A 12635-nucleotide genomic window follows, 5' to 3' on the forward strand; every position below is an offset into this window, starting at 1 on the left:
CCTTGGTCATTGATGTAGATTTCGTGAAACCTTTCCTGATATTGAACCATATCATATTGTGGTCACTGGAGGCCAAAGTTTCACCCACCGAGACCTCTGTGATACTTTCCCCATTGGTAAGTGTAGACAGAAGAGGAGGCCCCAGGCCGGCCCTGTCCGTGTCAGTCGAGGGGGCTGCGCCCCAGCAAGATGATCAATCCACAGGCATCAACAAACATTGGCATACACCCCTGCAGAGGAAATCTTCCACGTGCTCCATGCAATGTGTGCCATGCCAAGTGGGAGGGGAAGACACAGGAGTGAGAGCCACAGGCCATGCAGAATGGAGCCAGGTAAGGTGTGACCTCTGCACCAGGTCCTCCTTGATGATGTCTGAGAAACACCCATGGAACTGTTCAAATAAAAATAGGTCCAACCTGGGCCTCAGAATCAGATCCCAGCCCAGTCACCAGTCCGTGGAGGCTTTAGGGACCTCCATCAAGGGGCCAGCAGTCCCTCCAAAAATGAACAGAGCTCCAGCAGGATATCCAAAGTGACAGTCCCATTATTATGGCTGATATGAACCTTGGCTGGATACTGGAGGGCAAATTTAATCCCTCTGGAGTGCAGCTGGGTGCAAAAGGGAGCCAAGGTCCGCTAGTGCTCCGACAGCTTGATGGAGAAATCTTGGAAAAGCAAAAGTTTAGTCCCCTGTTAGTCTAAGGTCCTGGTCTGCCGGTATGCCTCCAAGATGCGCGCTTTAGCCGCATAGTTTAAAAAGTGGGCTATAACCGGCCATGGACGAGCCCCCTCTGCACGTGGGGCCCTAATGCGATTGGCCCGCTCCACGTGCACCTGGCCCAGGAAGGATGTCAGGCCCAGAGTTTGGGGCAGCCAAGTCACCACCAGATTCCCCAATTCCAACTCCTGGACAGTCTCTGGCAGGCCAATGATCCTGAGGTTGTTTCGGCAGCCCTGATTTTCCACGTCCTCCGCCCTCTCCTCCAACATTTCAACCTGGGACTCAAGCGAGGAGAGGCATTGCTCCGCCACCGCTGCCCAATCTTCCTGTGCCGAGATGCATTCTTCTGCCTGTTGTATCCATGCGGCATGCTCGGCAATGCTGTCCTTCACCTCCTCCAATACAGTATGTAGCTTAGACAACTTTTTATCTAGCAGTTCAGAAAGATGGCAGACGGAGACCTGCATGTTATTGTCTTGCGTAGGTAGACTTTTGGATGCCAGGAAAGGAGCCGCCATGCTTGGAGTCTTTGGGGGCTTTTCTGTTTCAGGCCGCAGGGTCTTTATTGTCATGCCTACTGAAGTACACTGAATCAGGTGCCGACGGAGCTCCCAAACAAGAGCAGGAGGTAGCCTGGGGAGGTTAAAGCCCCTCTGTAGAATTAATTTCGCTGGCAAGCGCGGTTTAGGGGCTGTTTTTAAAGAGAAGAGTGGAGCTTGAGCAAGAGACGTCTGGTCAGCACGCTGCCATCACGTGACCCCCCTCATATTATATTTTAACCAATTAAAGTAGATAATCATGAAACTAATCTTGCTCAAGTGTTTAATGTTAAGTTGTCCGTGTGATCCTGTTATTCATTCCGTGCTGTCTCTGCTTAGGTCCGCTGCTAACATGAGCTAGCTGATGTTTCGTGATGGCTGCGTCAGGGTGAGGGACTTGCTTCTCTGCGTTAATGCTAAACACTCAAAGCAGCAAAGATCTAATGTCTTTGTTTAATGTCAGTCCCTGAGGGCCGCAATCCAGTTGAATTTTCAGGATTTCTCCAATAAATGTGCATGAGATCTATTTGCTTGCACTGCTTCCATTGTATGCAATTACAGGGTGTCTCAAAAGTCACTATACACTTTTTTTTCTATTTTGTTCCAGGTATCATTCATAGAGACCTGAGGCCATCAGCAAAAGAATAAGCCCTGTAACCTGTCACAGCTTGAAGAAAGAATACACTTGGCCTGAAGCGAGGTCGGTGAAGAGATGCTGCAAAATGTCAGAGAGGCTTGTGTCTGAAGGTGGCTGAAAGTTATCAAAAATAGAGGCGCTCATATGGAGGTATACAACTAGTCTTCAAGGCATTGGAATATGATGGCAAGCTAAGAATATGAATAAACTCAGTTTCTTGTATAATTTTTAAGAATTTATCAAAAGTGTGTAGTGACTTTTCAGACACCCTGTAGATATCATGCATATTAATTTGGAAAATCCTGAAAACTCAACCTGGTGAGAGCTGAGGTTGGACACCCTTGCTCTAGACCTTTAAAAGCACTCCCTAGTCCAACCTAGTCTTTGTAATTTTTGACGGAGTGAAAAATTGATCCACTTGTATCCGTTCTACTCAAGTTTTCAAGTTTCAAGTTTATTAAATTTTTTGATTAAACGCAAATCAAGATTTCTAAGCATTTCACAAAATTGATTAAAAATAGGGAGACGAGATTGACAAATATCCACTTAACACATGACTAACAAGAACAGTTGGGAGAGTTGGGAGAACTACAATTTAAAAGTAAAGAATACATTAAAAGGGAGAACACAATAGGAGGGGGAGGTAGATAGCAGTAGCGAGCTGTTCTAGCTGTTTAAAGTCAGATTAATAATCATATGCATCTTGAAATAGATAAGTCTTTAAATTTCCCTTACATTTGGATAAGTTATTTTCTGCCCTGATATACTGTGGTAAAGAGTTCCATATCGTAGGAGCAAGAACTGCGAAAGAGGTGGCCCGAAGTGAGCCAATAATTTTTAATGATGGTATATGAAGAAGGTGTTATGATGAGGATCTTAAGACTCGAGTTGGTTCATGTGGGATAAGAAATTTAAGAATAAAGGCTGGTTCTTTGGAATCTAGAGATTTAAAGGAAAGAAGTGCTATTTTATAAGTAATACGATATGGAATTGGTAGCCAGTGAGCAGATTTTAACAGAGGGGTGATGTGATCAAATTTTTTCTTATTTGCAATCATTTTTATGACGGTGTTTTAAATCATTTGTAACCGACAGAATGTATTAAGGACATTAAGAGATGAAGGATCCAGAATTTTTGCGAGTGATCGGATCATTCTTAATATAATAAAACAATTTTTTATTACAGCACTAATTTGTGAACGATAATTCAGTTTATTATCTAATATAACACCTAAAATTTTTATAGAAGATACTGACTAGATAGGGTATCATTTATTGTAACAGGGTGAACAAGCTGAGTGTTGTCTCTCCATGGAAAAAGAAGACATTTAGTTTTTGGTATGCTGAGTGACAGCATATTTTTATGAAGCCATTCACTAATTTTTTCAATTTTAGAATTAAAAAGTCTAATGTCCTCTGAGCTACTGGCATCAATAGGACAACTTATTTGAATGTCATCCGCTTAGGCATAAGCAATAAGACCGATAGATTGGCAGAGGGTAAGTAAAGGAGCCAAGTATATATATGAGTGGAGTAGAATGGGTACAAGAGGATCGATTTTTAACTCCGTCAAAAAGACTAGGGGACACTCGATGAAGTTACAGAGAAATCCTTTTAAAACCAATAGGAGGAAATATTTTTTCACTCAGAGAATAGTTACCGTATTTTTTGCTTCATAAGATGCACCCTCTCTCACCATTGTTATTTAATTTAGTGTTGGAGCCCTTCCTTTCAGCTATCCGACAATGCCCCTTAATCAAAGGCATTCCCTCCTCTAATAGAGACTTCAAATTAGCAGCTTATGCTGATGATGTTTTACTCTTTCTTAGGAACCCTCTAGTATCTCTTCCTCACCTTATTCAAATTGTCAATATTCTCTCCTCTCTGGTTATTCTGTTAATTGGGAGAAATCAGAGATCTTCCCTCTGAACGATAATATTCTTCCCTCAGATCTAGCTCACTTTTTCTTCTCATGGTCACATGAAGCTGTGAAATACTTGGGGATCTTAATACATAAAGATCCGGTATATGCTCAAGATCTTAATATATCCAAAGTCAAAAATATAGTACTAAATACTACATCTCGATGGTCTTCACTTTTTCTATCCTGGTGGGGTAGAATAACAGCCGTCAAAATGACTTTGGTCCCTCAAATCAATTACATTCTCTCTATGCTTCCTCTTCTATGCCGGAAGTCATTTTTTTTCAATGGCTAAATAGGAAGCTATCTGAATTCATTTGGAACAAGAAAAAACCTCGAATTGCTCTCGCCAAGCTGAAAGCCTCTAAGATTAATGGTGATCTTAATTTTCCGGATTTTTATCATTATTATATTGCTTCACTAGCTAAATATGATGCTTACTGGCTCACTGACTCCCTATTCCAAGATCCTCCTGCCTGGTTTGAAATGGAGAGCTTTTTATGCATGCCTTTACACACCTCCTGCCTACTAACAGTGTCAATACCCAGACACTTGAGAAGGTACTCTTTGCTGAGTTCAACGCAACATGCTCTTCATCTTCTAGATAAATTGGCTGAGATCTCAGTTTATGATAGTCCACTCATGTCCCTTTGGAATAACTTTAAAATTCAAAACCATGGGAGATCACGTGATGCTGTGAGCTGGTCGGCTGTGAGATCGATTGGCTCCGGATCCCTGCCCCTCATCCGGCATAAAAAACGCACCTCACACTAGCGATTTTGCTCCCCCTTTTGCCAGCAACGGGTTAGTAACGTATGGACAAATATTTAACTTCTCCGGGGGCACGGATGGCGACTAAATCGGGGAAAAAAGAGCGTGAAAAGACGCGGCCCGGGGAGGATAAAATGGCGGCCGCGCCTCGTGCTGAGGCGGTGGCGGCGACAGCGGCGACAGCGGCATTCACCCCGGAGATGCTCACAGAGCTCCACAACGTGGTTTTACAGGCGCTGGGGCCGAGGATGGAGCTTATTTCCAGCCAATTGACCAAACTGGAGTCTCTGCTGGAAGACAACTCGACGAGGGTGACTGAATTGGAGACGAGGGTCTCGGCGGTGGAAGATGGGGCCACGGCAATGGAATCCACAGTGGCCTCCCTCACCAAGCAGCTACACTCTTGTCAAGACAAGCTTGAGGATTTGGAGAACCGTTCTCGCTGTGGGAACCTGCGCTTCATCGGACTCCCTGAAACCATATCTGATACAGCGTTATTATCTGTGGTGGAGTCGTGGCTGGCTAGTGAGCTCCCCATGCCATCCTCACTGGGCCCAGCCCGCTTTGAGAGGGTACATAGAGTGGGTCCTAAGGTGGGTTCGGACCAGAGACCCAGAGTTATCATTGGAAAATTACACAATTATCGTCATAAAGTGGAACTGCTGAGAGCCTACCGTGCCCGACGAGAACCTCTGACTTATGAAACTTTACCGGTGCGCATTGGTCAGGATTACTCTGCTGCGCTGACTGACCGGCGCAAAGTCTTTCACCCCCTATGCGCTAAGCTGGTGGAACAAAAGAGGCGTTTTATGTTTCTTTATCCTGCAGTGCTGAAAATACACCAAAATGGGAAATGGCACGTGTTTGACTCTGCAGACGCAGCAGGGGAGTTCATTAATCGTGCAGAGTCCACGGCAGAAACTACATGAGCATAACATTCTGTCTTTATTACAATGCTGGTATTGGGGGGTTTCACAAATTACTGCTGGTTGTTTAAATGTTGTAGGTACAGTGTATATCACTTTCTGAGGAGGATGGTGGGGATCGGATAGCCTCACAAACGTGATTTGCTATCTTAAGCCCGGGAGGGTTTGAGGGTAGCCTTATATTGGAGTAAGTGGGGGGATGGTAGGGACAGATTGGAAGGGGGGGTTAGGGGGTGGTTTGGGTTTGGGTAGGGGTAGGTGGGAGAGGGGTTTGAGTTTTGTGCACTTGAACATAACACTCTTGTTTGCATTGTCCATTCTGATACAGTTTCTGATAATCCCAAATACTGTGCTTTCCTTGGTGACACCAACGGACAGACTTGTTTTCTATTCTCCTTGGTTTGGCTGGGAGCCGGGGAGACTCTGTGAGTGGAACTGGGCGCTTGTCTGTACCTTTCCTACTCCATGACTTCCCAAACTATTCGACTATTATCCTGGAATGTATGCGGTATAACCTCCCCTGTTAAGAGAAGTAAGATTCTTCAGCGTCTTCAGCATCATAGGGCAGATTTAGCCTGTTTGCAGGAGACAAGACTTTCTGCTGCTGAACACGCTAAACTCCTTAGAGGATGGGTGGGGCAGATTTTTTGCTCTTCTTCCTCTAATAAGAAGGCAGGGGTGGTGCTCTTGGTGCGCAGGGGATTTCCGGGCAGGGTGGAACAACTTTACCGGGATACCCTGGGAAGGATTTTAATGTGTAAGGTTATTATGTCAGGGAAGGTTGTCAATCTGTTAATGCTGTATGCCCCCAATCAATATGAACACTCATTTTTCACTTCTATCACGGGATTGGGAGTCCGAGATCCTACTAATCCTCTGATAGTGTTGGGAGATTTTAACCAGGTCCTGGACCCTAGTATGGACAGAACGGGACCGGGCTCCTCACAACATCATGGCCCCACGAAAGGTATTCCATACTTATGCGACACTTTAGACCTTATAGACCCGTGGTGTGTACTTCATACAACGGAACGGGATTACACCCATCAGTCCCGAGCGCATCACACATTCTCCCGTATAGACTACATACTGACATCCACTGCTTATTTGCCTATGATAGGAGCATCCGAAGTGGGTCCTATTTCTGTGTCTGATCATTGCCCTATCTGGATAGATATCTTAAGTGGTACGGATAATATGCCTGGGGGTGCATGGAAATTTCCATCCTACCTATTTAAAAATTTGAATTTTCAAAAATATCTTACACAGAAATGGAATGACTATGAGGTTTTCAATGCACAGCATCGGAATACGCCCGTGCTCTTTTGGGAGGCAGCCAAATCTGTACTGCGGGGGGATATCATTTCCTATGTCAGTGCCCATAGAGCCCGCCTTTCTAGGGGCCTTCTTCATTTAGAGAGTGAATGCAAACGTCTGAAGCGAGCTCACCTTTCGCATCCTTCCCCTCAATCTCAGGAGGCCATGGTAGCGGCGCAGAACGCTTTGAATGCATTATTACATGAACGCACGCAACATTACTTTCACTATTGGAAGTTTAAATTCTACAGGTTTGGGAATAGAGCGGGACGGCTTTTGGCTAACTTGACTAAACCTCACCGTCCTAATCGCCATATTTCCCGTATTTTGCTGCGATCGGGGGAGGAGCTCACAACCACTCCTGCTATATCCGCTGGTTTTCTCAAACATTATACGGAATTTTATGCCTCCAGGGAAGGGCAGGGGGGACCAAATGCGGAGGACTATTTAATGGATGCCAGGGTACCCCGCTTGACCTCACTGGATCGTAACTACTTAAATCGACCTATACAGGGTAAAGAACTTCAGGGGGCGGTTAAGCAGCTTAAGGGAGGTACATCACCAGGCCCCGATGGATTTACTCCTGAGTTCTATAAACTGCTTTTTCCTTCCCTCTGCGGTCCATTGGAGGCATATTATACAGCAGCTCTTGAGGGAGGGTCCTTCCCGCGGGGGGCTAACCAGGCATTCATCACCCTAATACCTAAACCGGGCAAACTTGATACGGACATTGAATCTTATAGACCTATATCACTAATTAATGTGGACATCAAAATATTAGACAAAATATTGGCTAATAGATTGGCCACCTTATTGCCCACTTTGATAGTACAGGAACAGGTGGGTTTTGTTCAACACCGCCACTCGGTGCTCAATGTTCGTAGACTACTCACTGCTCTACAGCGCTCAAGGGATTCTGATCTTCCAGGCATACTGGTGGGACTAGATGCTGCAAAGGCTTTCGATCAGGTAAATTGGGGATATTTATTCCAAGTGCTCACATACATGGGTTTTGATGGGTGGTTCCTGGATATAATACACTTGCTTTACACCGATCCTACGGCCTGCATTTCGGTCAATGGTACTTATACACCTGTTTTTTCGATAGCGCGTGGGACGCGGCAGGGTAGCCCTCTTTCACCTCTCCTTTTCTTACTCTACTTAGACCCTCTCCTGCGCACTATAATGCGAGATGACATTATCCAGGGCTTACCAGAGGGTAACTCCCAACTGAGAGTTTTAGCTTATGCTGATGATCTCTTGTTAACTTTGGGATCTCCCGAACTTTCTCTTACTAGAGCTTTAGAGTTGCTGGATGAGTTTAGTATGTACTCGGGCTTGGTACTAAACAAATCAAAGTCTTCAGTCTTGCCCTTGACCCCGGAAGTGCAGACACAGTGGAGGGGACCTTTTCTTCTATCATGGGCACCGGGTCATCTTACTTATTTGGGTGTGGTTATCTCCCCTGATCCTTCCCAACTTTATGCTCTCAATGTGGACCCTCTAGTTCTTTCCACAACTCAAAAATTGGAGAATTGGAGGAGTTACCCGCTTTCTTTAATGGGTAGAATAGCGTTGTATAATATGATAATTGTGCCCCAGTGGCTCTATGTGTTTCAAATGCTACCTGTATTATTCTCCGCACGTCATGATAACATTTTGGGGAAATGTTTGCAAAAGTTCCTGTGGGGTGGGAGGAGAGCTCGTATGTCTTTGGCTCATCTGGCGCGCCCTAGGGATCGCGGAGGATTTGGTCTCCGGAGTCTTCGTTTATTGTCCTGGGCGTGCCAGATGAGACATTTGAATGACTGGTACCGGGGGACTACACATTTTTCGGCTTCCACACAGGAGTTGTTGCTCTGTGCTCCATATCATTTCAGTTACCTGCTACACACTTCCCACCTGCCAAGGAAGACCTCATCAGCACGAGACTTATTTCTACTGCCTTTGCGGCGTCTTTGGAAAGTACTTTGTAATCAGCTCAAGATTACCTCTCAGGTTACTCCTTACTTGCCATTGCGGGGTAATGGTGACTTTACAGCGGGTATGGACCCAGTTTCTTCTCCAGTGTGGACATTGCCTACTAATCAATATATTTTTCAACTGGTGCATTCCACTGGCGCCTTGAAATCATTTGAAGAACTTCAGCGGGACCATGGCTGGAGGCCTACTGATTGGTTCTCTTACTTTCAACTTTCCTCTTACATTGCCTCCTTGCCACGAGACTCTATAGCGGACCGTTGTATGGAACTTCTATCTGAAGCGCTGAGCTTATCTGCTCAGGTACCAATTCCTTTGCGATTTCATCATCGTCATCTACAGGAATGCCTGGGCGAGCCTTCCTATGACTCTTATGCTTTAAAATGGTCACATGACCTTTCCTGTGAGGTAACAGCTACTATGATCCGCAGGGGGGTCTTTCGAACGGCTCGAGTTTCGCACAGTGTCACTCTGTTTGAAATGAATTATAAATTTTTACATCGTTTGTATAGATCTACTTCATACCAATATCGTGCAAAGATGTGCTTGTCTGATGGTTGCCTTAAATGTTCTCATTCTCCGTCCACTTTGGGACATCAGTTCTGGATGTGTCCTCGGATTCAAGCTTTTTGGCAACAGCTGTGTGTGCATATTCAAAACATGTGGAATTACAACTTTTCCTTAGATCAACAGATGCTGTTTACCCTTGATTCTGTGCCTCTGTCAGCTCCTAAGGGGTTTAGAAGCTTTCTCGCCCGCTCTATACTATTGGGGAAGAAGACTATTCTACTTAATTGGATTTCGTCTGCATCTCCGACGCTTTCTCGCTGGCGGACATTGATGATACAGCAAGCCTCCATGGAGCGCCTTTGTTTTTCTAGTCTGGACTCCGCACAGGGCAGATTGTTCTGTCAATGTTGGGCTCCCTTCTGGGATACTTTAACATCTAGAGCTCGAAGTCATTTGTTAAATGTTTGACTATATAATTTGGACTGTACTAGAGTGGACCTTTGTTATGATTTGTTTGTTTGGGTTATGGGAGGGGGGTGGGAGTGGGTGGGATGGGGGGGAGGGCTCAAGATTGTGTTGGTGAATTTGAGCAGAATTTTGGTATTCATGACATTTGTTGTACACCATATGCACTTGAGTGCTTTGTTCTTTTCTTATTGAAAATTTAATAAAATATACTTTTCAAAAAAAAAAAATTCAAAACCATGGCAAATCCCTTTCATGGAAAAGATGGCAGCGGGTGGGTCTATGGTTTGCCCATCAATTGTCTACTCCAAATCTGTCTGTTCCTTTTGATATTATTTGCTCTACATATTCGCTGCCTCCTTCTGTTTATTCACAATGGCTCTCACTCACTGAAACACTGTCTTCTATGCATATACGTTTTGACTTCATGACTTCCACTCATACTATTCGTCATTGGTCTATACTGTCTCTACTTAAAGGCAAGGCGATATCTCTTTTCTACAGTATTTTAAGAGATCATTCCTTCACTTTTACACCCCAATCTATGAAACACTGGGAAACTATACTCACTATTCCGCTTTCTGACATTGATTGGGAACTTTTCTGGTCTTCAACAAATCGCCCACTTTTATCTTCTAGAGTCTCACAATCAATGTTCTTTATTATGTGGCATGCAGTATGGACTCCATTTCGCATGTGGAAAGCCAATTTAAAACAAGACTCTGTTTGCTGGAACTGTTTAAAAGATGTAGGAACTCTCGACCACATGCTTTTTCACTGTACACAGGTCCGATCCTTTTGGACTCGCATTTGGAGCACCATACAATCTATTACTAACTGCTCGGAAGAGATCTCTATGGACATTGTAATCCTTCGCTCTCAACATCCCTGCTTTGCACAATCAAATTGTCCTCCTAAACTCATTGATACCATGTTTGTGACTGCTCTCATGCACATTCTGAAAAACTGGAAATCATCTTCGTTATTAGACTATACTTTTTGGTGGAACTCTCTGTGTATGTACCATAGATTTGAATCATATGCATATGAGAAAAAAATTACATCCAGAACCCTCACGAACTTGAAGTTTAACAAATCACCTTGGTCATTCCTAGATACCTATGTACGTTCTGCTTCGCAGACACTCCTGTCTTCCTTTTCTTTAATTTCCTTTTCTTTATTTTTCTTTCATCTTTCTCCCTTTTTTCTGTTGTTCTCCCTCACTTTCTTCTTATATTCTCTTCACATGCAGTTCTAACAGTAGGAACCTTTCTCACTGTTATGTTCCTCTATAGTTAAATATAGATTTATATGCTCTTTATACAGAAAGCTTTATTTTGACTTCATGTATTTGAACTGCTTCCTGTATTTTCTAAAAATACTCAATAAAAAACTATAGAATACAAAAAAAAAAAAAAAAAAAAGATGCACCTGACTTAAGACGCACCCACCTGTAGAAGAGGAAAATCCAAGAAAACAAATTTGGTTCAGAATTTTTTTTTCTTCTTGGTTTTTCCTCCTTTACATGTACAGTGTTCTCCCTAGGGCCTTTCAGCCGGGCGGTCTGCCCAGGTAATTTAGATGACCGCCCAGCTAAATTCTGCTGCTGCCGCTGCTGCTCAACATAAAAAAAAAAAAAAGCCGGCTTGGAGATTTCACCTTAGCCCGTAGCGAACTTATGCTCCGGGGCTCTAACGTGTGCGTGCCGGCTTCCCTTCTCTTCCCTCCGAAACTGGAAGTTATGTCCGGGGGGGGCGGGGAAGAGAAGGGAAGCCGGCACGCACATGTTAGAGCCCTGAAGCATGTGTTCGCTACGGGCTAAGGCGGGAGACAGGTCAGTGAAGCTTACCATTTGCTCTTCTTGCTGCCGGGTCCTGCCTACTTTCAGTTTCTGCAAAGGCAGGACCCAGCAGCATTTCTCCCAATCGATCGTGATCTTGGGCCGATCAGCCTTCCTCTCCGACGGCAGAATTGACGTCGGGGAGAGGAAGGCTGATCGGCCCGAAGTAGGGAGAGCTTGGGGTGGTGGCGGCGGCGGCTTTGGGGCCTGTTCCCTAATGGCAGCGGCATTGGCAGTGGCTTGGGGGAGGGCAAGGAGAAAGAAAGAAAGAGGGCAGGCAGGGAGACAGAAGGAAAGAACATAAGAACATAAGCAATGCCTCCGCTGGGTCAGACCTGAGGTCCATCATGCCCAGCAGTCCACTCACGCGGCGGTCCAACAGGTCCAGGACCTGTGCAGTAATCCTCTATTTATACCCCTCTATCCCCTTTTCCAGCAGGAAATTGTCCAATCCTTTCTTAAACCCCTGTACTGCACTCTGCCCTATTACGCTCTCTGGAAGCGCATTCCAGGTGTCCACCACTCGTTGGGTAAAGAAGAACTTCCTAGCATTCGTTTTGAATCTGTCCCCTTTCAACTTTTCTGAGTGTCCTCTTGTTCTTTTATTTTTCGTAAGTTTGAATAATCGGTCCCTCTCTACTCTCTCTAAGACACAGAAAAAAAGAAAGGGGGCATGAAGAGAGAAAGAAAGAAAAGGCAGGAAGAGAGGAAGAAAAAGTTGGGGTGAGGGGAATGAGGTCAGGAGGAGAGGAAGCATACAGGCTGAAAGAAGGGAAGAAAGATTGGATGCACAGTCAGAAGAAGAAAGTGCAACCAGAGACTCATGAAATCACCAGACAACAAGGTAGGAAAAATTATTTTATTTTAAATTTACTGATCAAAATGTGTCTGAATTTATATCTGCCATCTATATTTTATACTATGGTCCCTTTTTACTAAACCGCAATAGCTGTTTTTAGCATAGGGAGCCTATGAGCGTCGAGAGCAGCGCTGGGCATTCAGCATAGCT

Source organism: Geotrypetes seraphini, chromosome 6 (genome assembly GCF_902459505.1).
Source record: "Geotrypetes seraphini chromosome 6, aGeoSer1.1, whole genome shotgun sequence".
NCBI classification, from domain to species: domain Eukaryota; kingdom Metazoa; phylum Chordata; class Amphibia; order Gymnophiona; family Dermophiidae; genus Geotrypetes; species Geotrypetes seraphini.